Below are 26,123 nucleotides of genomic sequence, written 5' to 3'. Positions count from 1 at the left end.
GTGTGGCTGGGTGTTTTCCGAGTTATCGCACGGATTGGTCACGCTCGCAAGCCGTGAGCCGCAGGCGATGAGCCCGGAGCTGAACGGGCCCCACTGGCTAGTTTGTAAGGCCAGGTGCATTGCCAACCACGACCGGCAGCGCAGAGGCTTTGAAGGCGGCCTGGGCTCCTGCAGCTGTGCAGCCACGCACTCTGGTTTCTCTTCATCTCGTACAAATCTTTCGCCTTTTACTAAAGATTTCCGTGGAGAGGAGCATGAATGAGTTCCATGCAATTTTTGTGCTTCCCTGCTTTCGGGTGGGGCGCAGCCTGGCTGGTCAAAGAGAGAAAACAAAAACGCTCGCAATCGGTCTTGTTATGGCGATTGTGGCAGTCTGCTCCGCGAGTAAACGGTCTCCGGCCGTCTGATTGGCGCTCTTTTCTTTGGGGGGCGGAAAGTGTCCGGCCGCAGGGGATCTTGGGACCTCGCTTTGCATAGCGGCTTCCCAGAGTGCGTCGTTTCCGGCACAGTGTGGCTGGGTGTTTTCCGAGTTATCGCACGGATTGGGCACGCTCGCAAGCCGTGAGCCGCAGGCGATGAGCCCGGAGCTGAACGGGCCCCACTGGCTCGTTTGTAAGGCCAGGTGTATTGCCAACCACGACCGGCAGGGCAGAGGCCTTGAAGGCGGCCTGGGCTCCTGCAGCTGTGCAGCCACGCACTCTGGTTTCTCTTCATCTCGTACAAATCTTTCGCCTTTTACTAAAGATTTCCGTGGAGAGGAGCATGAACAAGTTCCATGCAATTTTTGTGCTTCCCTGCCTTCGGGTGGGGCGCAGCCTGGCTGGTCAAAGAGAGAAAACAAAAACGCCCGCAATCGGTCTTGTTATGGCGATTGTGGCAGTCTGCTCCGCGAGTCCACGGTCTCCGGCCGTCTGATTGGCGCTCTTTTCTTTGGGGGGCGGGAAGTGTCCGGCCGCAGGGGATCTTGGGACCTCGCTTTGCATAGCGGCTTCCCAGAGTGCGTCGTTTCCGGCACAGTGTGGCCGGGTGTTTTCCGAGTTATCGCACGGATTCGGCACGCTCGCAAGCCGTGAGCCGCAGGCGATGAGCCCGGAGCTGAACGGGCCCCACTGGCTCGTTTGTAAGGCCAGGTGTATTGCCAACCACGACCGGCAGGGCAGAGGCTTTGAAGGTGGCCTGGGCTCCTGCAGCTGTGCAGCCACGCACTCTGGTTTCTCTTCATCTCGTACAAATCTTTCGCCTTTTACTAAAGATTTCCGTGGAGAGGAGCATGAACGAGTTCCATGCAATTTTTGTGCTTCCCTGCCTTCGGGTGGGGCGCAGCCTGGCTGGTCAAAGAGAGAAAACAAAAACGCTCGCAATCGGTCTTGTTATGGCGATTGTGGCAGTCTGCTCCGCGAGTCCTCGGTCTCCGGCCGTCTGATTGGCGCTCTTTTCTTTGGGGGTTGGGAAGAGTCCGGCCGCAGGGGATCTTGGGACCTCGCTTTGCATAGCGGCTTCCCAGAGTGCGTCGTTTCCGGCACAGTGTGGCCGGGTGTTTTCCGAGTTATCGCACGGATTGGTCACGCTCGCAAGCCGTGAGCCGCAGGCGATGAGCCCGGAGCTGAACGGGCCCCACTGGCTCGTTTGTAAGGCCAGGTGTATTGCCAACCACGACCGGCAGGGCAGAGGCCTTGAAGGCGGCCTGGGCTCCTGCAGCTGTGCAACCACGCACTCTGGTTTCTCTTCATCTCGTACAAATCTTTCGCCTTTTACTAAAGATTTCCGTGGAGAGGAGCATGAATGAGTTCCATGCAATTTTTGTGCTTCCCTGCCTTCGGGTGGGGCGCAGCCTGGCTGGTCAAAGAGAGAAAACAAAAACGCTCGCAATCGGTCTTGTTATGGCGATTGTGGCAGTCTGCTCCGCGAGTCCTCGGTCTCCGGCCGTCTGATTGGCGCTCTTTTCTTTGGGGGTTGGGAAGTGTCCGGCTGCAGGGGATCTTGGGACCTCGCTTTGCATAGCGGCTTCCCAGAGTGCGTCGTTTCCGGCACAGTGTGGCCGGGTGTTTTCCGAGTTATCGCACGGATTGGTCACGCTCGCAAGCCGTGAGCCGCAGGCGATGAGCCCGGAGCTGAACGGGCCCCACTGGCTAGTTTGTAAGGCCAGGTGCATTGCCAACCACGACCGGCAGCGCAGAGGCTTTGAAGGCGGCCTGGGCTCCTGCAGCTGTGCAGCCACGCACTCTGGTTTCTCTTCATCTCGTACAAATCTTTCGCCTTTTACTAAAAATTTCCGTGGAGAGGAGCATGAATGCGTTCCATGCAATTTTTGTGCTTCCCTGCCTTCGGGTGGGGCGCAGCCTGGCTGGTCAAAGAGAGAAAACAAAAACGCCCGCAATCGGTCTTGTTATGGCGATTGTGGCAGTCTGCTCCACGAGTCCACGGTCTCCGGCCGTCTGATTGGCGCTCTTTTCTTTGGGGGGCGGGAAGTGTCCGGCCGCAGGGGATCTTGGGACCTCGCTTTGCATAGCGGCTTCCCAGAGTGCGTCGTTTCCGGCACAGTGTGGCCGGGTGTTTTCCGAGTTATCGCACGGATTCGGCACGCTCGCAAGCCGTGAGCCGCAGGCGATGAGCCCGGAGCTGAACGGGCCCCACTGGCTCGTTTGTAAGGCCAGGTGTATTGCCAACCACGACCGGCAGGGCAGAGGCTTTGAAGGTGGCCTGGGCTCCTGCAGCTGTGCAGCTACGCACTCTGGTTTCTCTTCATCTCGTACAAATCTTTCGCCTTTTACTAAGGATTTCCGTGGAGAGGAGCATGAACGAGTTCCATGCAATTTTTGTGCTTCCCTGCCTTCGGGTGGGTCGCAGCCTGGCTGGTCAAAGAGAGAAAACAAAAACGCTCGCAATCGGTCTTGTTATGGCGATTGTGGCAGTCTGCTCCGCGAGTTCTCGGTCTCCGGCCGTCTGATTGGCGCTCTTTTCTTTGGGGGTTGGGAAGTGTCCGGCCGCAGGGGATCTTGGGACCTCGCTTTGCATAGCGGCTTCCCAGAGTGCGTCGTTTCCGGCACAGTGTGGCCGGGTGTTTTCCGAGTTATCGCACGGATTGGGCACGCTCGCAAGCCGTGAGCCGCAGGCGATGAGCCCGGAGCTGAACGGGCCCCACTGGCTCGTTTGTAAGGCCAGGTGCATTGCCAACCACGACCGGCAGCGCAGAGGCTTTGAAGGCGGCCTGGGCTCCTGTAGCTGTGCAGCCACGCACTCTGGTTTCTCTTCATCTCGTACAAATCTTTTGCCTTTTACTAAAGATTTCCGTGGAGAGGAGCATGAATGAGTTCCATGCAATTTTTGTGCTTCTCTGCCTTCGGGTGGGGCGCAGCCTGGCTGGTCAAAGAGAGAAAACAAAAACGCCCGCAATCGGTCTTGTTATGGCGATTGTGGCAGTCTGCACCGCGAGTCCACGGTCTCCGGCCGTCTGATTGGCGCTCTTTTCTTTGGGGGTTGGGAAGTGTCCGGCCGCAGGGGATCTTGGGACCTCGCTTTGCATAGCGGCTTCCCAGAGTGCGTCGTTTCCGGCACAGTGTGGCTGGGTGTTTTCCGAGTTATCGCACGGATTGGTCACGCTCGCAAGCCGTGAGCCGCAGGCGATGAGCCCGGAGCTGAACGGGCCCCACTGGCTAGTTTGTAAGGCCAGGTGCATTGCCAACCACGACCGGCAGCGCAGAGGCTTTGAAGGCGGCCTGGGCTCCTGTAGCTGTGCAGCCACGCACTCTGGTTTCTCTTCATCTCGTACAAATCTTTCGCCTTTTACTAAAGATTTCCGTGGAGAGGAGCATGAATGAGTTCCATGCAATTTTTGTGCTTCCCTGCCTTCGGGTGGGGCGCAGCCTGGCTGGTCAAAGAGAGAAAACAAAAACGCCCGCAATAGGTCTTGTTATGGCGATTGTGGCAGTCTGCACCGCGAGTCCACGGTCTCCGGCCGTCTGATTGGCGCTCTTTTCTTTGGGGGGCGGGAAGTGTCCGGCCGCAGGGGATCTTGGGACCTCGCTTTGCAAAGCGGCTTCCCAGAGTGCGTCGTTTCCGGCACAGTGTGGCCGGGTGTTTTCCGAGTTATCGCACGGATTGGGCACGCTCGCAAGCCGTGAGCCGCAGGCGATGAGCCCGGAGCTGAACGGGCCCCACTGGCTCGTTTGTAAGGCCAGGTGTATTGCCAACCACGACCGGCAGGGCAGAGGCCTTGAAGGCGGCCTGGGCTCCTGCAGCTGTGCAGCCACGCACTCTGGTTTCTCTTCATCTCATACAAATTTTTCGCTTTTTACTAAAGATTTCCGTGGAGAGGAGCATGAATGAGTTCCATGCAATTTTTGTGCTTCCCTGCCTTCGGGTGGGGCGCAGCCTGGCTGGTCAAAGAGAGAAAACAAAAACGCTCGCAATCGGTCTTGTTATGGCGATTGTGGCAGTCTGCTCCGCGAGTCCTCGGTCTCCGGCCGTCTGATTGGCGCTCTTTTCTTTGGGGGTTGGGAAGTGTCCGGCCGCAGGGGATCTTGGGACCTCGCTTTGCATAGCGGCTTCCCAGAGTGCGTCGTTTCCGGCACAGTGTGGCCGTGTGTTTTCCGAGTTATCGCACGGATTCGGCACGCTCGCAAGCTGTGAGCCGCAGGCGGTGAGCCCGGAGCTGAACGGGCCCCACTGGCTCGTTTGTAAGGCCAGGTGTATTGCCAACCACGACCGGCAGGGCAGAGGCTTTGAAGGCGGCCTGGGCTCCTGCAGCTGTGCAGCCACGCACTCTGGTTTCTTTTCATCTCGTACAAATCTTTCGCCTTTTACTAAAGATTTCCGTGGAGAGGAGCATGAATGCGTTCCATGCAATTTTTGTGCTTCCCTGCCTTCGGGTGGGGCGCAGCCTGGCTGGTCAAAGAGAGAAAACAAAAACGCCCGCAATCGGTCTTGTTATGTCGATTGTGGCAGTCTGCTCCGCGAGTCCACGGTCTCCGGCCGTCTGATTGGCGCTCTTTTCTTTGGGGGGTGGGAAGTGTCCGGCCGCAGGGGATCTTGGGACCTCGCTTTTCATAGCGGCTTCCCAGAGTGCGTCGTTTCCGGCACAGTGTGGCCGGGTGTAGCCAGTGGGGCCCGTTCAGCTCCGGGCTCATCGCCTGCGGCTCACGGCTTGCGAGCGTGACCAATCCGTGCGATAACTCGGAAAACACCCGGCCACACTGTGCCGGAAACGACGCACTCTGGGAAGCCGCTATGCAAAGCGAGGTCCCAAGATCCCCTGCAGCCGGACACTTCCCAACCCCCAAAGAAAAGAGCGCCAATCAGACGGCCGGAGACCGAGGACTCGCGGAGCAGACTGCCACAATCGCCATAACAAGACCGATTGCGAGCGTTTTTGTTTTCTCTCTTTGACCAGCCAGGCTGCGCCCCACCCGAAGGCAGGGAAGCACAAAAATTGCATGGAACTCGTTCATGCTCCTCTCCACGGAAATCTTTAGTAAAAGGCGAAAGATTTGTACGAGATGAAGAAAAACCAGAGTGCGTGGCTGCACAGCTGCAGGAGCCCAGGCCACCTTCAAAGCCTCTGCCCTGCCGGTCGTGGTTGGCAATACACCTGGCCTTACAAACGAGCCAGTGGGGCCCGTTCAGCTCCGGGCTCATCGCCTGCGGCTCACGGCTTGCGAGCGTGCCGAATCCGTGCGATAACTCGGAAAACACCCGGCCACACTGTGCCGGAAACGCACTCTGGTTTCTCTTCATCTCGTACAAATCTTTCGCCTTTTACTAAAGATTTCCATGGAGAGGAGCATGAATGCGTTCCATGCAATTTTTGTGCTTCCCTGCCTTCGGGTGGGGCGCAGCCTGGCTGGTCAAAGAGAGAAAACAAAACCGCCCGCAATCGGTCTTGTTATGGCGATTGTGGCAGTCTGCTCCGCGAGTCCACGGTCTCCGGCCGTCTGATTGGCGCTCTTTTCTTTGGGGGGCGGGAAGTGTCCGGCCGCAGGGGATCTTGGGACCTCGCTTTGCATAGCGGCTTCCCAGAGTGCGTCGTTTCCGGCACAGTGTGGCCGGGTGTTTTCCGAGTTATCGCACGGATTGGGCACGCTCGCAAGCCGTGAGCCGCAGGCGATGAGCCCCGAGCTGAACGGGCCCCACTGGCTCGTTTGTAAGATCTGCGGCAGATCGTGTAAAGACGTTCAACTTTGTAACTACTGCATGCACAGGAAGCAGAATAAATTCCTCTTTCAAACTGTCAAAGGTTTGCTTTGCGAACGCTGCAGGACATCGCACAATCTGTTTTGAACGGGGACAAACGATTTCTTATGAGGCGCAGTAAGTACAGACGTTTAAAAAGCTCCACTCATGCCGACGATGCAGCATGAAGAAGCGCAACCTAACGTTTGACAGACAAAAGCCTGGCGCCGCTACGAGCAATATGAAATCAAACTGACAGCACACAGCGTTTCGCGCTGACTCAAAAGTGATCTCGACAGACGCTGCATAACGCTGAAAGAGCTAAAGAGTGTTTCTGTTGAGACGTAACAAGCTTGTTTCTTTCTACCATGATGTTACCATGACAAAATCTGTCTTTAAACACCTTGCTCAGTCTCTGACGAGACTGTCAAGAATTGCTTTCGCTAATTGTATTGCAAACCGGCGGAAGCGGGGTATTGGGAAAAGTTTTCAACTAGCAATAATCGCGCATCGGCTAAACCTCAAAGGCTACGATACTGCCACTGCGCAAAGCTGACGGTTGCCAGGCAACCGCGTGGATCCTATGGAAATCGTTATCAATCGTCTCATGGCATGTCGTTGCTGTAACGCTTCATATTTGCGGCCGGACACTTCCCGCCCCCCAAAGAAAAGAGCGCCAGTCAGACAGGCGGAGACCGAGGACTGGCAGAGCAGACAGCCACAGTCGCCATAACAAGACCGATTGCGGGCGTTTTTGTTTTCTCTCTATGACCAGCCAGGCTGCGCCCCACCCGAAGGCAGGGAAGCACAAAAATTGCATGGAACGCATTCATGCTCCTCTCCACGGAAATTTTTAGTAAAAGGCGAAAGATTTGTACGAGATGAAGAGAAACCAGAGTGCGTGGCTGCACAGCTGCAGGAGCCCAGGCTGCCTTCAAGGCCTCTGCCCTGCCGGTCGTGGTTGGCAATGCACCTGGCCTTACAAACGAGCCAGTGGGGCCCGTTCAGCTCCGGGCTCATCGCCTGCGGCTCTCGGCTTACCTGGCAGGGGAGATACCTTGATCAGCCTGTAGTTGGAGTAGTTGGATTGTTTTCTTGTTTTGTGGAAGCAGTGTTTGTTTTGCAGTTTGAGATGGCAACCTTTGGATCCCGCAAGAATGCTGTACATTTTGAGCTTTTGGATGACCTCTTCATGGATCGTATGCAGTTCAGCAGAAAAGTGTTACAGAAGGAACTTGGCTTTGAACCTCGGCACTTGGATTTCATCTTTGCTCTCCCAGGTCAGAAAGCATTTGAGGTTGTATTTGCTACCTATCCTCTGTTTGAACAATGCGTGGATGTCTTTGAGGCAAAAAGAGGGAAAGTTCCTGCACTTGAGAAGATCAACTTGCAGCCTCTGACACAGAGAGAGAGGAAAACGGTGCATGTTGTTATGTTCTCGGAACTGGCAAAGACGGAGGACATTCACATCTGGCTTAACCAGTACTGCACCGTCCACCATGGAACTGAGGTTAGAGATGTTGACGGTATAAAAACAGGAGCAAGGAAATTCGAGGTTCGCTTACTACCGGACAATGTAAATGGAGGCTTAAGGCACCTGCCCTCTACAATCCGGCTGGGCGCCTGCAATGGCTATGTTTTTTATGTGGGACAACCAAAGGTGTGTCGGCGCTGTGGTGCTGTGGGACACCTGGCATCGTCCTGCACTGTGAAATGCTGCAAGACCTGTGGCAAACAGGGACATTTAGCCTCTGACTGTTCAATGCTGCCAAAGTGCAATTTATGTGGCTCGGAAGGACACGTTTTTAAGAACTGCCCTCACGCCTACGCCAATAAACTCAAAATGAGAAAGGATGAGGCAGTGCTTGTTTCAGCCAAACCGGCCCGAAAAGCCAAAGCAAACAACAAGTCAAACAAAGAACCCTTGTTGGACAAAGAGTCTCAGCCTCCAGCCAGGATCAGTCCTGCTGTGGCTCCGGGGCCGGTGGAAGAGAAATCCACTACGCTCCCACAACCGCAGACTGCACCAGACAAGCACGAGGGTTTGAAAACCCCCGAGAACAGCGAGGACCCCTCCCCCACTCCTGCTCCTCAGAACGAGGGCCAGTGTGGGGCCCCCCGGTGGAGCGGGTCCAGCGACGATACCCAGGATTCAGCGGAGCTGCTTTTCTCAGACTCTGCAAGTGCTACAGATGCCCTCCTCTCCTCCATCCAGTCCGTCACGGAGGATCTGCAACAGCTGGTGGGTGAGGGGGAAGAGGAGACTGGTGCATCGGCTGCACCCCTTTCCCCTCAGTGCTCCCAGGAGCTGGACTTGAGGAAAAGGAAAAATGACTCTGTTTTCTCCCCGAGCGAGGAGGAAGGAGAGCATGGCGATGGGGACAGCTGGAACCCCTCCACCCCTCTTTCTACCCCCTTCCTTGAAATGGACTCCGTGAACGCTTTTACTGCTGCCACCCTGATGAAGGCTCATTCAGAGGATGGCTGGCAGGAAATTGGTAAGAAGAAAAAGAAAGAGAAGGTAACAGGTGAGACCGAAGAGAAATGTGTTTTGTAAAGACTGGTTCCACTTTCTTATGTAAAATGGCTCTAAACATAATTTCTCTTAACACCAGAGGTATCAATGACAGAGTTAAATGCCAGTGTGTCTTTGATTACCTCCAGCAGAGAGAGGGAGATGTGTTGATGTTGCAGGAGTGTGCTTTAGCCTATCAAGAGAGGTATAAAAGCTTTAAAGATAGGTGGGATAAAGGGCCTTCTGTTTGGTCAGGGGACAATAACAACAGAGCCTCTGGCGTGGCCATTCTTTTCAAAGGATGGGCTTTCAAATTGAAAAGTATTCAGAGGGTCATAGATGGCAGGTTGCTGTGTGTGGATGTGGAATGGGGGACCGTTAACCTGCGGCTAATCAATGTGTATTGTCCTACTGACGTGGGAGGAAGGGTGGAGCTACTCAAGGCACTCTCTCCCCTATTGTTAAGTAGCACAGACGTGATAGTGGGAGGGGATTTTAATTGTATCTTAGAGCACACAGACAGGCAGTCTAGCTCTCCGATAAAATTGGATTCCAGCTCACTGGCCCTGCAAAACTTTGTTCAAGACTTTAAACTCTCAGACACATATAGATGTATATATCCCACAACAGCAGGATATACATGGTCAGGGAGGAATAGCAGCTCCAGAATTGACTATTGCTTTGTCTCAGAGAGAGTGAAAGTTGTTGGGGTCACTCTTCAGCCTGTCTTCTTCTCAGATCATCAGGCTTTAGGGTGTAGAGTGGAACTCCAGGGCGGGACTGTCTTTGGCCCAGGCCTCTGGAAACTCAACACAAAGCTGCTAGAGAACGAGGGGGTAGTATCCCGCTACAAGGAGAAACTATCACAGTGGCTGTCCTTGCAGTGTCTGTACGGGTCAGTAGGAGAGTGGTGGGAGGAGGTGAAGATGAGGACAAAGGCATTTTTCATGGCTGAGGGAAGGAAGGCTGCTGCCAGACGGAGAGGAGTGCTAGCCAGGAAACAGAGGCAGCTGCAGCGTCTCTACACGATGCTGCACAGTGGCTTCGATGTGCTCGAGGATATCACCCTTTTAAAAAAGGACATCCGGAGCATAGCCGAAGAAAGTAGTCGAGGAGTGCTGTTAAGAGGCAGAGTGCAGTTCTTGGAAGAAAATGAGAAGTGTACTCGCTTCTTTTTCAGGAAAGTGGTAGGCTCCAAGTCTGTCATGGAAAGTGTAGTTGATGAGGAGGGACGAGAGAGAACAGAGCCGAGTGCTATCCTCTCCTGCACCGAGGCCTTCTACTCAAGACTGTACAGCTCTACAGAGCTAAAGGATGAAGAAATTCATTTTTTTACCTCAAAGCTAGAAAACGTTTTGAGTGAAGAAGATAGGGAAGTACTTGAGAGGGATTTGACAGTAGAAGAGCTGAGACAGGCGATGGAGAGCTTACAGAAGGGGAAAACTCCAGGTGCTGACGGGCTCCCTAAAGAATTTTATTGCACCTTTTGGGATCTGCTTCAGGATCCGCTACTGCTCCTATTCGAGGAAAGCTATAAGACAGAATTGCTGCCTGACTCCTTAAGGGAAGGCACTATCTCTCTCTTGTTTAAGAAAGGAGCAAAAAATGACATAAAGAACTGGAGACCCTCAGCCTGTTAGGCTTGGACACTAAGATCCTGTCCAAAGCCCTTTTCCTGCACCTACAAAATGTAGTGGCCTCACTGGTAGGGAAAGAACAGACTTGTGGGATAGCAGGACGCCTGATGAGCGACAACCTGGCCTTGTTGAGGGATGTCTGTCTGTACTCTGAGGATCGCTCCCTCCCTCTTTGCATTTTAGGTGTAGACCTAGAAAAGGCCTTTGACCGCCTAAACCGGCAGTACTTAACATCGGGACTTGAGCACATGAAGTTTGGCCCCATCATGAGAAAGTGGATTAACCTGCTGTACACAGGTAGCAACAGCAGAGTCATGGTTAATGGGAATAGATCACGCCCCTTTGAAGTCTGTTCAGGGGTGAGGCAGGGCTGCCCATTATCCCCCTTGTTATGCGTTTTGGCTATGGAGCCCTTAGCCTGTGCCTTGCGCCAGGATCAGGCCATTAATGGGATACCAGTGCCTGGAAGTGGGGGAGGAGAGGTAAAGACATCTCTATACATGGATGACGTCACCCTGCTCCTCTCTGACAATGCCTCAATTAGCAGAGCTCTGCAGTGCTGTGATCGTTTCTCTTTGGCTTCCTCCGCAAAAATTAACAAATCTAAGAGTGAGATTTTTTATCAGAACTGGAGGGAGCCAAAAGAAGGACATGATCTCAGGCTGCAAGAGAAGAGAATTAAGGTCCTGGGGGTGTATTTTGGAGAAGAGATGGGAACAGTAAATTGGCAGAACAAATTGCCAATCTTAAACAAAAAACTGATGCAATGGAAGAACCGAGACCTCACCATGACAGGGAAGGTGCTGGTCATCAAAGCCGAGCTCTTGCCTGTCTTGAATTTTCTGGCTTCTACCTTCCCAATCCCACAACGTGTTGCGGCGGTGATGAGGAGATTGATGTTTCAATTTCTATGGGGTGGGAAGCAGGAAAGACTCAGAAGGGAAATAATGTACAAGCCGCTACCCTCAGGGGGGAAGTCTGTCCCAGATATTGCTACGAAGCTGCTGTGCATTTTCCTGGCCTCTGTGCTGAGAGGCTTTGCAACAGCACCTGCAGCGCGTACCTGGACTTATTTTTCCAGGCTCTGGGTAGGTAGGGAGGTGTTCAGAGTGTGGGGTGTCAGACCCAAGCTGGACGTCCAACTCTCTGACACATGCCCTGCAATTTATGGGACAGTTAAAAGTTTTCTAAGATCTCACCCAATTGGCCATATTCCCCTCCGAGATGTCAGGGTCCAAAAACTGGAAGATTTCGTTGCACCCCAGAACAATAGGCAGACCCATGTGGGCATTTTAACATCAGCCCAAACAAGGAAGGTGTGGAAACACACATCCTCTAAGTTTCTGTGCAACATTCACAGAGATTTAGCCTGGAGTGTCGTCCACCAGTGCTTACCGGTACGAACTTTCTTGTACCGTAGGGGCCTCACCCCCAGCCCTCGCTGCGTTAGGGTGGGCTGCGGCGAGGAGGAGACTGTATCCCATCTCCTGTGGTCCTGCTTTTTTGCAAAGGCCTTCTGGGCACAGTTTGAAGATTGGTTGCAGGCTCTCTCGTCCCAATTTACCCTGACTGCTGCTTTCGTCATATACGGCATCTCTCCTGTCAAACTTCCTCCTGACGTGTTTGACAGGATCTGGGCCGTGGTGAACAGTGGGAAAGATGCCCTGTGGAGAGTGAGGAACATGGGGCTGTTCAAAGGCATCAAGATTCCAGTCAAGGCTGCAGGTAGCCTGGCCTTGTTCATCACCTGAGAGAAATCTATTACCTCAGAGATCTGTGGAGAGAAGGGAGGGAGGAAGCAGAAAATCTGTGGGAAATAGAGAGCATAGGTCAATATCTCAAGAAACTGTGAAAAACATTATCAAGTTTAAGTAAAGAATGTGATTTGCACCAGAAAAAAAGAAAATTGTTGCTATGTAACTGTTACCGTGTCAAAATGTAATGAGATGTGATCATATATACTTTTTTAAGTATGTATATTAATGTAAAGCTTTCTGATTTGTGATGTCCTGTATTTTTTTGTGAAAAGAAAATAAAGTTCTTAAAAATCGAAATCGGTTCACCCAGGGCGAGGCTCGGCCATTGCACTCCGGCTGTGCTGACCCCTGCGAATTCCCCAAATGTGGGAATCTCGACTGCATAATTTCTGGTAGTGGGGGACTGCGTTCGCGCTCTCCCCTGATGTGCTTGGTCCAAAATCAGATACGGGAGGGTTAGGACACCACGAGCTGCGTGGCTGCGGAAGGATCCCGGTTCGAAAGGAGTCGACGCCGCTGCTGGTTCTCGGTGGCTTTTAGTTAGGGGTCCGGAGAAGCATCTCAAGCTAGTTCCACTACTCCTTCCGGACGTTCATTCCCTTTTCAAAGTCAGTCGTTTTGCTGTAGTCTGCGTTCTTTAGGCTGATTATCGAGGTTAGCCTTTATTTGGTCATGGGGGGCCTCGGTACTGTATGCTGAGTCTAAAGACAGTTTCACCCGTTTTCTGATTGCTCGGTTCTGTAGGTTCTGTACCAGACATGTCAAACAGTGAATTGCTGTACCTCTATTGTATCCGTGCTCAATGAATGAAATCAGTAACAAATGAATATATGTCTAGTTATACGAAAAACAAGTGGTTTATCGACTTGTCTTCATTTGCAGATTTAGAGGCAGCTTCGATATTCGTTTTACAAACGGGTTTTTTTTTTTTAATACTGGTCACACACATGCCACAGCAACAAAACATCTCTAGAGATGAGGCTATAGATCACCTTTCCATCCTGCAGGTTTTCCTCCCAAAGCCTACGGAACCAACGGCGACCCCTGCTGGCTGGGAGAGCAAAAGCTTACAGCACCTGGTATTCCCAGGCGGTCTCCCATCCAAGTACTAACCAGGCCCGACCCTGCTTAGCTTCCAAGATCAGATAAGATCAGGCGTGTTCAGGGTGGTGTGGCCGTAAGCGAAAACCCAAGCGCCTGACTCGCTACTTGAAGCTGTGTGTGGCGGGGGCTCCGTGCCCCCCGAGCGGGACTGAAGGATCGTTCGTGTGCAACTCTTTGGAAAGGAGCTGCTTTCCAAATCGCATTGCGTGCCTGGATGTTGGCGAATGCGCTCCCTTGTGTTGGCTCGTCCCGCACTGGAGGAGGACAAACAATCTGCACGGAGGAGCACCAGGCAAGTCTTCGCCAGACAAAAACCTCCAGTGCACAGCACTCTGGAAACATTTCAGGGCTGTCGCGTGTTTATTTCAGCACGTAAAGCGCACCGGTCCAACACGTCGGCCGGGCGCGCGGCGCCTCCGCCCTCTTGTGGCCTTGCGGCGTCAGAGCAAGAGGCTCCTTCTCGCTGCCCTTCCGCTGTGTTGCAGGGCCCCGAGAGGGAACCCGGAGCGCGCACTTTGTGGGGGGCGGGGGACCGCGTTCGCGCTCTGCCCCCGGTCTCTTGCGCGAGTACTAAATCTCACGGACAGGGGGGCCTCGTCATTGATTGTTACAGGTGAGACGGGGATTAGGAGGAGACCCTGACTGATGGGTAAAGGGGAGCACTAACACCAGTGGGACACCCCCGGCGTCTCTTTTTGAGAGACGCCCTGGGGTTTCCTAATGGCCAAGGAGGGTCGGGACCTTGGTTTGACGCCTCCCCCGAAGGACGGCGCCTGTTTGTGCAGCAGAGTGTCGCCATCAGGAGGCTGGGGCGTAAGAGAGCCACACAGCCCGCAGGGTGAGCGCTCCCTACTGGTCCCAGTCACACCTCTTGCAGGAGCAGCAGCAACCGGAGCTTTTCCAGGGGGGAATCTCCCATCCGGGTGCCGGCCAGGCTCACACCTGCTGGACTGCCCCGGGGGTGAGCCCAGTCGAGAGTCGCAGGGCCAGATCTAGTCACCGGGGAGAAACGATACAATTGAAGGATTGCTCGGCTCTCGGCACTTGAAAAGACCGACAAATGTCTCGTTCCCGCTGGAGCTGAATGTACCCGCATGTGTGGTGTCGTCTTCTTCCCCCGCCCCGCTGTGTTTGCTGTATTGTCTCTGAAGCCGGCCCCCCCGAGACGAGACGGGCTGTTCCTGTGACCCAATTAACACTTTACAGGTGCCATTCCCCGGCATTGTGGCCATTGTCGGTGCTCACATGCGATAAGATAAGGCGGAGGAGAGCGGGGCATGCCCAGCGGCAGACATTCAAGGAGGGGGCAGTGCGAGGTGAGGTGAGGTGCGACACGCCGGAGCCCCGACGCAGCTAATGCGGAGCACTTGTTGGACTGGCATCGAAAGGACGTGTGCGCACGGAGCGAGCCTTCCCTGCGGCGGAGCGCGGGAACTTTCTCCCCCCCTCCCGCTGCAGGAGTTGTGTGCGCTGCAGCGGTGCCGAGAGAAAAGCACAGAAGGCAGCAGGCTCTGGAGAGCAGGTAAGAGACGGAGCCTTGTGGGCAGGCGAGCAGGCCCATTTTTTGGAAATTGCTGAAAAGGTTTGTTCGGTGTGTGGCAGGCGCACGTCGCGAGCTTGCGTGGTGATCTGCCGGTCTGGAGTTATGCAAATGAGGCGAATTGCATCCCGGGACATGCTGCGAATGCGCAACGGCGACTGCAGATGTGTAGGAAACGGCGCGCTCGTTTTCTCGTTTTGCCCACACTTTTGAGTGTTAGTGTGGCGTGTGAGTGTGTGAAAGAGTGGGCCCAGCAGGAGGCGGTGGCGTGCGGGGCGAGGAGGTGGCCTAGGCTGCGCGATTTGTGCTGTGGGTGCGGGCCGCTTGCAGGGGCCTGTTTAACTCATACTTACCTGGCAGGGGAGATACCTTGATCAAGAAGGAGGTTCACCCAGAGCGAGGCTCGGCCATTGCACTCCGGCTGTGATGACCCCTGCGAATTCCCCAAATGTGGGAATCTCGACTGCATAATTTCTGGTAGTGGGGGACTGCGTTCGCGCTCTCCCCTGATGTGCTTGGTCCAAAATCAGATACGGGAGGGTTAGGACACCACGAGCTGCGTGGCTGCGGAAGGATCCCGGTTCGACAGGAGTGGACGCCGCTGCTGGTTCTCGCTGGCTTTTAGTTAGGGGTCCGGAGAAGCATCTCAAGCTAGTTCCACTACTCCTTCCGGACGTTCATTCCCTTTTCAAAGTCAGTCGTTTTGCTGTAGTCTGCGTTCTTTAGGCTGATTATCGAGGTTAGCCTTTATTTGGTCATGGGGGGCCTCGGTACTGTATGCTGAGTCTAAAGACAGTTTCACCCATTTTCTGATTGCTCGGTTCTGTACCACTGCAGACATGTCAAACAGTGAATGGCTGTACCTCTATTGTATCCGTGCTCAATGAATGAAATCGGTAACAAATGAATATATGTCTAGTTATACGAAAAACGAGTGGTTTATCGACTCATCTTCATTTGCAGATTTAGAGGCAGCTTCGATATTCGTTTTACAGACGGGTTTTTTTTTTTGAATATGGGTCACACACATGCCACAGCAACAAAACATCTCTAGAGATGAGGCTATAGATCACCTTTCCATCCTGCAGGTTTTCCTCCCAAAGCCTACGGCACCAACGGCGACCCCTGCTGGCCGGGAGAGCAAAAGCTTACAGCACCTGGTATTCCCAGGCAGTCTCCCATCCAAGTACTAATCGCGCTCTGCCCCCGGTCTCTTGCGCGAGTACTAAATCTCACGGACAGGGGGGCCTCGTCATTGATTGTTACAGGTGAGACGGGGATTAGGAGGAGACCCCGACTGATGGGTAAAGGGGAGCACTAACACCAGAGGGACACCCCCAGCGTCTCTTTTTGAGAGACGCCCTGGGGTTTCCTAATGGCCAAAGAGGGTCGGGACCTCGGTTTGACGCCTCCCCTGAAGGACGGCGCCTGTTTGTGCAGCAGAGTGTCGCCATCAGGAGGCTGGGGCGTAAGAGAGCCACACAGCCCGCAGGGTGAGCGCTCCCTACTGGTCCCAGTCACACCTCTTGCAGGAGCAGCAGCAACCGGAGCTTTTCCGGGGTGGAATCTCCCATCCGGGTGCCGACCAGGCTCACACCTGCTGGGCTGCCCTGGGGGTGAAGGATCGTTCGTGTGCAACTCTTTGGAAAGGAGCTGCTTTCCAAATCGCATTGCGTGCCTGGATGTTGGCGAATGCGCTCCCTTGTGTTGGCTCGTCCCGCACTGGAGGAGGACAAACAATCTGCACGGAGGAGCACCAGGCAAGTCTTCACCAGACAAAAACCTCCAGTGCACAGCACTCTGGAAACATTTCGGGGCTTTCGCGTGTTTATTTCAGCACGTAAAGCGCACCGGTCCAACACGTCGGCCGGGCGCGCGGCGCCTCCGCCCTCTTGTGGCCTTGCGGCGTCAGAGCAAGAGGCTCCTTCTCGCTGCCCTTCCGCTGTGTTGCAGGGCCCCGAGAGGGAACCCGGAGCGCGCACTTTGTGGGGGGCGGGTGACCGCGTTCGCGCTCTGCCCCCGGTCTCTTGCGCGAGTACTAAATCTCACGGACAGGGGGGCCTCGTCATTGATTGTTACAGGTGAGACGGGGATTAGGAGGAGACCCCGACTGATGGGTAAAGGGGAGCACTAACACCAGAGGGACACCCCCGGCGTCTCTTTTTGAGAGACGCCCTGGGGTTTCCTAATGGCCAAGGAGGGTCGGGACCTCGGTTTGACGCCTCCCCCGAAGGACGGCGCCTGTTTGTGCAGCAGAATGTCGCCATCAGGAGGCTGGGGCGTAAGAGAGCCACACAGCCCGCAGGGTGAGCGCTCCCTACTGGTCCCAGTCACACCTCTTGCAGGAGCAGCAGCAACCGGAGCTTTTCCGGGGTGGAATCTCCCATCCGGGTGCCGGCCAGGCTCACACCTGCTGGGCTGCCCCGGGGGTGAGCCCAGTCGAGAGTCGCAGGGCCAGATCTAGTCACCGGGGAGAAACGATACAAGTGAAGGATTGCTCGGCTCTCGGCACTTGAAAAGACCGACAAATGTCTCGTTCCCGCCGGAGCTGAATGTACCCGCATGTGTGGTGTCGTCTTCTTCCCCCGCCCCGCTGTGTTTGCTGTATTGTCTCTGAAGCCGGCCCCCCCGAGACGAGATGGGCTGTTCCTGTGCCCCAATTAACACTTTACAGGTGCCATTCCCCGGCATTGTGGCCATTGTCGGTGCTCACACGCGATAAGATAAGGCGGAGGAGAGCGGGGCATGCCCAGCGGCAGACATTCAAGGAGGGGGCAGTGCGAGGTGAGGTGAGGTGCGACACGCCGGAGCCCCGACGCAGCTAATGCGGAGCACTTGTTGGACTGGCATCGAAAGGACGTGAGCGCACGGAGCGAGCCTTCCCTGCGGCGGAGCGCGGGAACTTTCTCCCCCCCTCCCGCTGCAGGAGTTGTGTGCACTGCAGCGGTGCCGAGAGAAAAGCACAGAAGGCAGCAGGCTCTGGAGAGCAGGTAAGAGACGGAGCCTTGTGGGCAGGCGAGCAGGCCTGTTTTTTGGAAATTGCTGAAAAGGTTTGTTCGGTGTGTGGCAGGCGCACGTCGCGAGCTTGCGTGGCGATCTGCCGGTCTGGAGTCATGCAAATGAGGCCGAATTGCATCCCGGGACATGCTGCGAATGCGCAACGGCGACTGCAGATGTGTAGGAAACGGCACGCTCGTTTTCTCGTTTTGCCCACACTTTTGAGTGTTAGTGTGGCGTGTGAGTGTGTGAAAGAGTGGGCCCAGCAGGAGGCGGTGGCGTGCGGGGCGAGGAGGTGGCCTAGGCTGCGCGATTTGTGCTGTGGGTGCGGGCCGCTTGCAGGGGCCTGTTTAACTTATACTTACCTGGCAGGGGAGAAACCTTGATCAAGAAGGAGGTTCACCCAGGGCGAGGCTCGGCCATTGCACTCCGGCTGTGCTGACCCCTGCGAATTCCCCAAATGTGGGAATCTCGACTGCATAATTTCTGGTAGTGGGGGACTGCGTTCGCGCTCTCCCCTGATGTGCTTGGTCCAAAATCAGATACGGGAGGGTTAGGACACCACGAGCTGCGTGGCTGCGGAAGGATCCCGGTTCGACAGGAGTGGACGCCGCTGCTGGTTCTCGCTGGCTTTTAGTTAGGGGTCCGGAGAAGCATCTCAAGCTAGTTCCACTACTCCTTCCGGACGTTCATTCCCTTTTCAAAGTCAGTCGTTTTGCTGTAGTCTGCGTTCTTTAGGCTGATTATCGAGGTTAGCCTTTATTTGGTCATGGGGGGCCTCGGTACTGTATGCTGAGTCTAAAGACAGTTTCACCCGTTTTCTGATTGCTCGGTTCTGTACCAGTGCAGACATGTCAAACAGTGAATGGCTGTACCTCTATTGTATCCGTGCTCAATGAATGAAATCGGTAACAAATGAATATATGTCTAGTTATACGAAAAACGAGTGGTTTATCGACTCATCTTCATTTGCAGATTTAGAGGCAGCTTCGATATTCGTTTTACAGACGGGTTTTTTTTTTTGAATATGGGTCACACACATGCCACAGCAACAAAACATCTCTAGAGATGAGGCTATAGATCACCTTTCCATCCTGCAGGTTTTCCTCCCAAAGCCTATGGCACCAACAGCGACCCCTGCTGGCCGGGAGAGCAAAAGCTTACAGCACCTGGTATTCCCAGGCAGTCTCCCATCCAAGTACTAACCAGGACCGACGCTGCTTAGCTTCCGAGATCAGACGAGATCGGGCGTGTTCAGGGTGGTGTGGCCGTAAGCAAAAGCCCCGGCGCCTGACTCGCTACTTGAAGCTGTGTGTGGCGGGGGTTCCGTGCCCCCCGAGCGGGACTGAAGGATCGTTCGTGTGCAACTCTTTGGAAAGGAGCTGCTTTCCAAATCGCATTGCGTGCCTGGATGTTGGCGAATGCGCTCCCTTGTGTTGGCTCGTCCCGCACTGGAGGAGGACAAACAATCTGCACGGAAGAGCACCAGGCAAGTCTTCAGTGCACAGCACTCTGGAAACATTTCGGGGCTGTCGCGTGTTTATTTCAGCACGTAAAGCGCACCGGTCCAACATATCGGCCGGGCGCGCGGCGCCTCCGCCCTGTTGCTGCCCCTGCAGCTTCTTCACTTTTCCCTTTAGTTGCCATCGATTTTTTTGTAGTGCTATACATATACGATTGAGGTATCTTAGAGTTCTCCTTCGAAGACCCAGCACTCTCTTTTCTTTTCCCAGTGTTACTCATATCGGACTTTTTAAACCTAAAAAAAAATCGTTTTTTTTTCTTTCAATTATAACTGAAGTTTAAACAACTAGTGTTAAGTCCTTATTTTTCTGTAGTCAAAAAAAGCAAAAATTAACATTCAGGTCATGAAAAACTCAAAAAAACTCCCCAACCACTAAACTTTACCTCCCACCTGAGCGCCATCTTGAACGCCCCTACCACCAGAGAATGCTCACGATTTCGGAAGCTGCCTCCGGGACGTGCTGATTCCACACATCCTGAATAAATCATGATATTGTTAGTTGCTGTAGCTAGACGTTCAAATGAGTTTCATGGCCAGATGGACTGTTTCCTCCAGCGGTATAATAATGCAGTGAGACAGCACGATGCCTGCAAGACTATTTCACGCTAAACGCCACAGATTGTGTTTGTCCGTTCGTGTCAGTCGTCCCGCAGCCACGGGAAGTGGGACACAAACATGCTGCAATGCTTTCAAGACGTTAGGATTTGTTTGTGCAACATCCAAGAAGAGTACTTGTGGCTTGAATGTGAACTGTACGTGCCCGCCCCCTTTCCTCTGTAGTGCATGAGTTCCTCCCGGCATGCCCTTCGTCATTGTTCTGTCATCTTGTATTTAAAGGGTTGTATTTCTGCTGCTGAAAATAAGCAACGGTTTTCTCACAACGCCCTTTGTTCCCAACGGAGCCCTTGTCTGTCATGAAATTCTTCAAAACCTCAAGCTAGAAGAAGAAGAAGACGACAAATATGAAGCGTTATAGCAACGACATGCCATGAGACGATCGATAACGATTTCCATAGGATCCCCGCGGTTGCCCGGCAACCGTCAGCTTTGCGCAGTGGCAGTATCGTAGCCTGTGAGGTTTAGCCGAGGCGCGATTATTGCTAGTTGAAAACTTTTCCCAATACTCGCTTCCACCGGTTTGCAATACAATCGGCGAAAGCAATTTTTGACAGTCTCGTCAGAGACTGAGCAAGGTGTTTAAAGACAGATTTGGTCACGGTGATATCATGGTAGAAAGAAACGAGCTTGTTACGTGTCAACAGAAACGCTCTTTAGCTCTTTCAGCTTTATGCAGAGAACAGCGTCTGTCGAGATTACTTTTGTGTCAGCGCGAAACGCCGTGTGCTGTCAGTATGATTTCATATTGCTCATAGCGGCGCCTGGCTTTTGTCTGTCAAACGTTAGGTTGCGCTTCTTCATGCTGCATCGTCGGCATGAGTGGAGCATTTTAAACGTCTGTACTTACTGCGCCCCATAAGAAATCGTTTGTCCCCATTCAAAAGAGATTGTGCGATGTCCTGCAGCGTTCGCAAAGCAAACCTTTGACAGTTTGAAAAGAGGAATTTATTCTGCTTCCTGTGCGTGCAGTAGTTACAAAGTTGAACGTCTTTACACGATCTGCTGCAGTTTTCAGTGGGTGGGCTTTGTCAAATGGCTTGGAAAAACGCACTGTGTTTCGGCTCGGGAAACATCATGAGCAGTGTCCTGCATGTTTTCTTTGTATAGCTGTCTTTTAACGCATACAGAATTCATTCGAAATCATTGATTTCTCCAATTAACAAGGGTCCCTTTTTGAACCTGCCAGAAGCATTCTTTCAATGGAACAGATTTACTCCGGGGAAGGGCAGCATGACATTGAGAGTAGCTCAAGCTTTCAGCACCTTTATCTGACTGCATGTATGCAGACACTGCTCAGAATCCCCTGTAAGATTCTCCTTCAATTCCGTTTTGCAGTGCTTTAGCTCTTTCAAAAGGCTTCGCTTTGCTAGTCACAATCCAAGGCTCATGACAGCATTTGAAAACATTCGCAACTGCGTTGGCCGGGAATCGAACCTGGGTTAACTGCTTTGAAGGCAGCTATGCGCAACACTGGCTCGCTCCAGAATAAATCTCACGTCGAGGGCATATTTTTTTCCATTTTACCGTGAGTCGTGCTCAGCTGCACAGAGGAGAGAGCAGAGCAATGAGGTCACGGGGACAGGGGAGTCACACGCTGGCGGTTTGAATACGCGGAAGATCACTGAGGGATCCTCAGTATATGGACCCTCCGTGCGCCATCAGTCCGCACTCCGGACTCTGAATCCTGCCATCCGAGGTAAGATCTCGGCGGAACCTGAGGCGCAGTTCCTTCTTAAAACGTAATCTGGTGAGCATTTCTAGAATCGTACTTGTATAGATGCAGCCTTTAATGTGTTGCTAGGTTAAAATTGATGACTTCTTGTATTTCAGTAGGCAACTGCCCTCTTGATTTCGGATTTAATTTCTTTATTACAGGGGCGCTTTTATGAAGACAGAGTCATGTTCAGGTACTTTGCTTGATGGAGGAAGCTCATTTCGGACTCTGTGATCTGCTCACCTGGAAAGGTCTGCTATACTACTACAAGAGATAAGTAGAGTCTGGAAGAAGGGACAATTTTATGATGCTTTGGAAGATAATGTTTTTTTTTCTTATACTGAAAATGAAAGGTAGTTGTTTCTATATGGACTCAGTCTTTGGAATTTGTATATTTATATATTTCAGTGAACCCTCAGCCATTCCTTCTGTATTGTAATTCAATTTCTCTTTTAAAATTCCTTCCCCACTTCTAGGACCTGCAGTTGCTAAACTCCACAATGGCTTCTATTGGAAAGTCTGTGACTGAGACCAAGTAAGTGTTCATTATGCTCAAACTATGAGAGAGAAAATTAAGGATAATTTAAGAAATCAGTCTTAGCTTGTTTCTATACACAGATGGTATTATTTATTTTCAAAGGAAACCCGCGAGGATTCCCCTGGTGTGCAAGATGTGCCTGAATACTCTTGATCAGCTTCCTGCTCACTTGAAGAGGGCGTGTATGAAGCACGCCACGGCAGAAAAGATCAGGATGGCCTCTCAACAGGCGAGGGAGGACATGATGAATCACCTGAAGAACGGGGTCATCGTGGATTACCACAGAATAGAGATCGTGTCTGGTGAGGCAAACAGGATAGTGGTTGTAAGACTGCTAGAGTCCTTGGGCCTTTTTGTACATGGGAAGCCTGAAGACACATTGGCAAGGTGAGATATTTTTAATCTGTAAGGCTTCTGTAGTTTCTTTTTGAAATCATTGTTACAACATATTATGTAAAAGCATGTTGAAAAGAATCTACCTGCATTCCAGCGGCCCTGAGCAAGAGGCCGCTGTCCAGGAGGAAGAGATGCCAGAGGCTGCTCTAGAAACTGAAACAGAAGCGCATAAGGAAGGGGAAGATGTGAGCTCTGAAGAACTCTATCAGCAGTAAGACTTTTTTATTTTTCAGATGTATCTATTTTTTACTAAAATTCTAATTTGTCTTATAGGTATAAAATGTTTAAACCGGTGTTTTATATCCTTACAGGCCCTGAGTAGTTAAAAAGTATCAGCAGGCCGGAAGAGAGTGGCCCAAGCTGGACTCTATAGAAAGCACTCCCTGGATGCTCCTCTCCTGATTGGATTCAAACAGTACCTTACCAAGGATCTGGGAGTGGCAAATTATTCTCAGGAGGTATTTATTTTTTAAAGGCATTTAAAATTAAGCAATGGTATCTTCATTGTAAATGTTTTTATTTCTTAGCTTAAAATTCACCCATGTGAAATGATGTCAGCCATAAACATCATGACTCTATATTTCCTACCTGAATCTATTCTACTTAAATTATTACATTATACACAATTTGAGTTCATTTTAAAAAGTAAAAGGTAATGAAAGGAATGCATTTTCATAAGAAAGATAATACCGATATGCATGTGATAATCTTCCTTATATCATGTAGTGCATCATTTGGACACTTTGTGGGCTTCAAATACAAAGAAAATCATGTTCTATGGTACAAGATAAATACAAAACTTAAGCTTCTTTATAAAGCATAAGCAATCATTTATTACATCGCTTCTTGAATTAAATCTTTTGACAAGAGGTAAGACTTCTGTTACATTTAAACCCATGTTTAGCTGTGTTTTTTAGATTTAACTGAACCAATTTCTGTGTGTGATAATGTCCTTGAATTCTGACAACATCACACTAAATTACATGATATAAAACAGCTAATGTTTCTAGAGATAAAGTTTCTGAGATGCTTCTAATTACTTTTTATTACCAGGGACAGTTTAATTCACCTTGTACAGTACTGTAAGACCAAGATACTTTTTTTAAAAGTTATTTAACATTTTATAGAACTTTGTCTACTATGGCAACATGATGTGCTTGGTGAAACTTGGAAAAATACTGCTTGGCCACTTATCTTAAGATAAAGATAGGATAAAGGTTTATCTTTTGCACCTACCTGACCCCCAGGGAAGGCCAATGCTTTCTAAGTTGATGGTTCCCTACAGTAGACTGTACTTTAATTTCAAAGGTAATGTATATTGACCCAAATCAGTTTTGGAATCCAATCTACTGACGAGATGGAGCACATCCTTTTTTCAGGATTTTAGCATCATACGTTTGGTATATTTAGTCCCTAATGCTGAAAGAAATGATCATAGAACATTTGGACACTTTGTGGGCTTGAAATACAAAGCAAATCATGTTCTATGGTACAAGATAAATACAAAACTTAAGCTTTTATTTTAATTAGATTTGTTTATAAAGCATAAGCAATCATTTATTACATTAATATATGTGAAAATAACATTTTAGCATCATACGTTTAGTATATTTAGTCCCTAATGCTGAAAGAAATGATCATAGAACATGACATCTAACCTTACCTGCGGTGTTTTTAATCCCTATTGCTCAATGCACGGTGAAAGGATTCCATACATGTGTCTGACAATGAGGAATGGGCCCCTGAGACAGTCATTTGCCTGTTTCACAAATGATCGTATTTTACTAGAGATTCTGTTTGGGATTCAGATGTGCATTCGGACAGCAATCCCTTTCAAGAAATGATACGTTCTGGATGAGGTCAAAGGTGCTGGAACACTGTATCTAGGATGTGTTTGCAGAGACTGTGTGTCTCCTGCTTCAACGCAGTGATAAACAGATGTGCTCCTTTAATTTATTGGTACATGCCCAGGGCAGTAAGCAGTCTGAGGATTTATTTCCAGATGGCATAGAGCAGTGAAGCAGTGAAGTAGTGCAAAACACTGGATCATTATATTATTAGAATCTATTCTACTTAAATTATTACATTATACTCAATTTGAGTTCATTTTAAAAAGTAAAAGGTAATGAAAGGAATGCATTTTCATAAGAAAGATAATACCGATATGCATGTGATAATCTTCCTTATATCATGTAGTGCGTCATTTGGACACTTTGTGGGCTTGAAATACGAAGAAAATCATGTTCTATGGTACAAGATAAATACAAAACTTAAGCTTTTATTTTAATTAGATTTGTTTATAAAGCATAAGCAATCATTTATTACATTAATATATGTGAAAATAACATTTTAGCATCATACGTTTAGTATATTTAGTCCCTAATGCTGAAAGAAATGATCATAGAACATGACATCTAACCTTACCTGTGGTGTTTTTAATCCCTATTGCTCAATGCACGGTGAAAGCATTCCATACATGTGTCTGACAATGAGGAATGGGCCCCTGAGACAGTCATTTGCCTGTTTCACAAATGATCGTATTTTACTAGAGATTCTGTTTGGGATTCAGATGTGCATTCGGACAGCAATCCCTTTCAAGAAATGATACGTTCTGGATGAGGTCAAAGGTGCTGGAACACTGTATCTAGGATGTGTTTGCAGAGACTGTGTGTCTCCTGCTTCAACGCAGTGATAAACAGATGTGCTCCTTTAATTTATTGGTACATGCCCAGGGCAGTAAGCAGTCTGAGGATTTATTTCCAGATGGCATAGAGCAGTGAAGCAGTGAAGTAGTGCAAAACACTGGATCATTATATTATTAGAATCTATTCTACTTAAATTATTACATTATACTCAATTTGAGTTCATTTTAAAAAGTAAAAGGTAATGAAAGGAATGCATTTTCATAAGAAAGATAATACCGATATGCATGTGATAATCTTCCTTATATCATGTAGTGCGTCATTTGGACACTTTGTGGGCTTGAAATACAAAGAAAATCATGTTCTATGGTACAAGATAAATACAAAACTTAAGCTTTTATTTTATTTAGATTTGTTTATAAAGCATAAGCAATCATTTATTACATTAATATATGTGAAAATAACATTTTAGCATCATATGTTTAGTATATTTAGTCCCTAATGCCGAAAGAAATGATCATTTGTTTAACATGCACGGGTCTGTCTCAAAGGATGCAGTACTCCTGAAGGGTCTCAAACCCTACATTTCGGATGCCTAGCTGTATCCCTCACATGTGGCACCTCAGAATGACTTCTAACCTTACCTGTGGTGTATTCAGTCCCTATTGCTCAATGCACGGTGTACATACTGCATACATGTGTCTTGAGAATGAGGAATGGGCCCCTGAGACAGTCATTTGCCTGTTTCACAAACAGGAACCTGGACCTAGACCTGGCCCGTACAGGGCTCAAACCCGCGAACTTGGCGTTATTAGCACCACGCTCTAACCAACTGAGCTAACCGGCCTCACGACAGTGCTCCTCTCTGTGCTGCAAAAAATCAAACTCAGGGAATTTCTTTTGTCCTCCTTTGAATAGAAAGCCGTGTAATTCAGTGTATGGGCTTTCTCGTGCAGTTTCATGGTTCTTGTA

General features: G+C 50.7%; 20 non-coding genes across 20 annotated transcripts; 15 read left to right on the top strand and 5 right to left on the bottom strand.

Annotated features, from left to right (window-relative positions):
• The first annotated feature begins 186 nt into the window (after window positions 1-186).
• Window positions 187-303, top strand: LOC148637586 (U5 spliceosomal RNA). The gene has a single exon (XR_015931315.1). It is a non-coding gene; the product is annotated as a U5 spliceosomal RNA (small nuclear RNA).
• A 391-nt stretch (window positions 304-694) lies between these two features.
• On the top strand, window positions 695-811 carry LOC148637585 (U5 spliceosomal RNA). The gene has a single exon (XR_015931324.1). It is a non-coding gene; the product is annotated as a U5 spliceosomal RNA (small nuclear RNA).
• Window positions 812-1,202: 391 nt separating this feature from the next.
• LOC148637584 (U5 spliceosomal RNA) lies at window positions 1,203-1,319 on the top strand. The gene has a single exon (XR_015931318.1). It is a non-coding gene; the product is annotated as a U5 spliceosomal RNA (small nuclear RNA).
• A 391-nt stretch (window positions 1,320-1,710) lies between these two features.
• LOC148637583 (U5 spliceosomal RNA) lies at window positions 1,711-1,827 on the top strand. The gene has a single exon (XR_015931317.1). It is a non-coding gene; the product is annotated as a U5 spliceosomal RNA (small nuclear RNA).
• A 391-nt stretch (window positions 1,828-2,218) lies between these two features.
• LOC148637582 (U5 spliceosomal RNA) lies at window positions 2,219-2,335 on the top strand. The gene has a single exon (XR_015931330.1). It is a non-coding gene; the product is annotated as a U5 spliceosomal RNA (small nuclear RNA).
• A 391-nt stretch (window positions 2,336-2,726) lies between these two features.
• LOC148637581 (U5 spliceosomal RNA) lies at window positions 2,727-2,840 on the top strand. Its single transcript, XR_015931327.1, has one exon. It is a non-coding gene; the product is annotated as a U5 spliceosomal RNA (small nuclear RNA).
• Window positions 2,841-3,234: 394 nt separating this feature from the next.
• On the top strand, window positions 3,235-3,351 carry LOC148637580 (U5 spliceosomal RNA). Its single transcript, XR_015931319.1, has one exon. It is a non-coding gene; the product is annotated as a U5 spliceosomal RNA (small nuclear RNA).
• A 391-nt stretch (window positions 3,352-3,742) lies between these two features.
• On the top strand, window positions 3,743-3,859 carry LOC148637579 (U5 spliceosomal RNA). Its single transcript, XR_015931316.1, has one exon. It is a non-coding gene; the product is annotated as a U5 spliceosomal RNA (small nuclear RNA).
• A 391-nt stretch (window positions 3,860-4,250) lies between these two features.
• Window positions 4,251-4,367, top strand: LOC148637578 (U5 spliceosomal RNA). The gene has a single exon (XR_015931331.1). It is a non-coding gene; the product is annotated as a U5 spliceosomal RNA (small nuclear RNA).
• Window positions 4,368-4,758: 391 nt separating this feature from the next.
• On the top strand, window positions 4,759-4,875 carry LOC148637577 (U5 spliceosomal RNA). Its single transcript, XR_015931326.1, has one exon. It is a non-coding gene; the product is annotated as a U5 spliceosomal RNA (small nuclear RNA).
• Window positions 4,876-5,398: 523 nt separating this feature from the next.
• LOC148637576 (U5 spliceosomal RNA) lies at window positions 5,399-5,515 on the bottom strand. The gene has a single exon (XR_015931322.1). It is a non-coding gene; the product is annotated as a U5 spliceosomal RNA (small nuclear RNA).
• Window positions 5,516-5,713: 198 nt separating this feature from the next.
• On the top strand, window positions 5,714-5,830 carry LOC148637575 (U5 spliceosomal RNA). Its single transcript, XR_015931328.1, has one exon. It is a non-coding gene; the product is annotated as a U5 spliceosomal RNA (small nuclear RNA).
• A 750-nt stretch (window positions 5,831-6,580) lies between these two features.
• LOC148637574 (U4 spliceosomal RNA) lies at window positions 6,581-6,722 on the bottom strand. Its single transcript, XR_015931339.1, has one exon. It is a non-coding gene; the product is annotated as a U4 spliceosomal RNA (small nuclear RNA).
• Window positions 6,723-6,952: 230 nt separating this feature from the next.
• On the bottom strand, window positions 6,953-7,069 carry LOC148637573 (U5 spliceosomal RNA). Its single transcript, XR_015931329.1, has one exon. It is a non-coding gene; the product is annotated as a U5 spliceosomal RNA (small nuclear RNA).
• A 5,262-nt stretch (window positions 7,070-12,331) lies between these two features.
• Window positions 12,332-12,501, top strand: LOC148637572 (U1 spliceosomal RNA). Its single transcript, XR_015931336.1, has one exon. It is a non-coding gene; the product is annotated as a U1 spliceosomal RNA (small nuclear RNA).
• A 640-nt stretch (window positions 12,502-13,141) lies between these two features.
• Window positions 13,142-13,260, bottom strand: LOC148637571 (5S ribosomal RNA). Its single transcript, XR_015931341.1, has one exon. It is a non-coding gene; the product is annotated as a 5S ribosomal RNA (ribosomal RNA).
• Window positions 13,261-15,066: 1,806 nt separating this feature from the next.
• On the top strand, window positions 15,067-15,230 carry LOC148637570 (U1 spliceosomal RNA). The gene has a single exon (XR_015931325.1). It is a non-coding gene; the product is annotated as a U1 spliceosomal RNA (small nuclear RNA).
• A 2,845-nt stretch (window positions 15,231-18,075) lies between these two features.
• Window positions 18,076-18,239, top strand: LOC148637569 (U1 spliceosomal RNA). Its single transcript, XR_015931314.1, has one exon. It is a non-coding gene; the product is annotated as a U1 spliceosomal RNA (small nuclear RNA).
• Window positions 18,240-18,875: 636 nt separating this feature from the next.
• On the bottom strand, window positions 18,876-18,994 carry LOC148637568 (5S ribosomal RNA). The gene has a single exon (XR_015931342.1). It is a non-coding gene; the product is annotated as a 5S ribosomal RNA (ribosomal RNA).
• A 1,292-nt stretch (window positions 18,995-20,286) lies between these two features.
• On the top strand, window positions 20,287-20,427 carry LOC148637567 (U4 spliceosomal RNA). The gene has a single exon (XR_015931333.1). It is a non-coding gene; the product is annotated as a U4 spliceosomal RNA (small nuclear RNA).
• The last annotated feature ends 5,696 nt before the right edge of the window (window positions 20,428-26,123 follow it).

The sequence above is a fragment of the Lepisosteus platostomus genome, unplaced genomic scaffold (assembly GCF_059453375.1).
Source record: "Lepisosteus platostomus isolate fLepPlt1 unplaced genomic scaffold, fLepPlt1.hap1 Scaffold_115_H1, whole genome shotgun sequence".
NCBI classification, from domain to species: Eukaryota; Metazoa; Chordata; class Actinopteri; order Semionotiformes; family Lepisosteidae; genus Lepisosteus; species Lepisosteus platostomus.
Note: the sequence above shows the minus strand (reverse complement) of the source record. Positions and strands in the feature narration are given on the sequence as shown.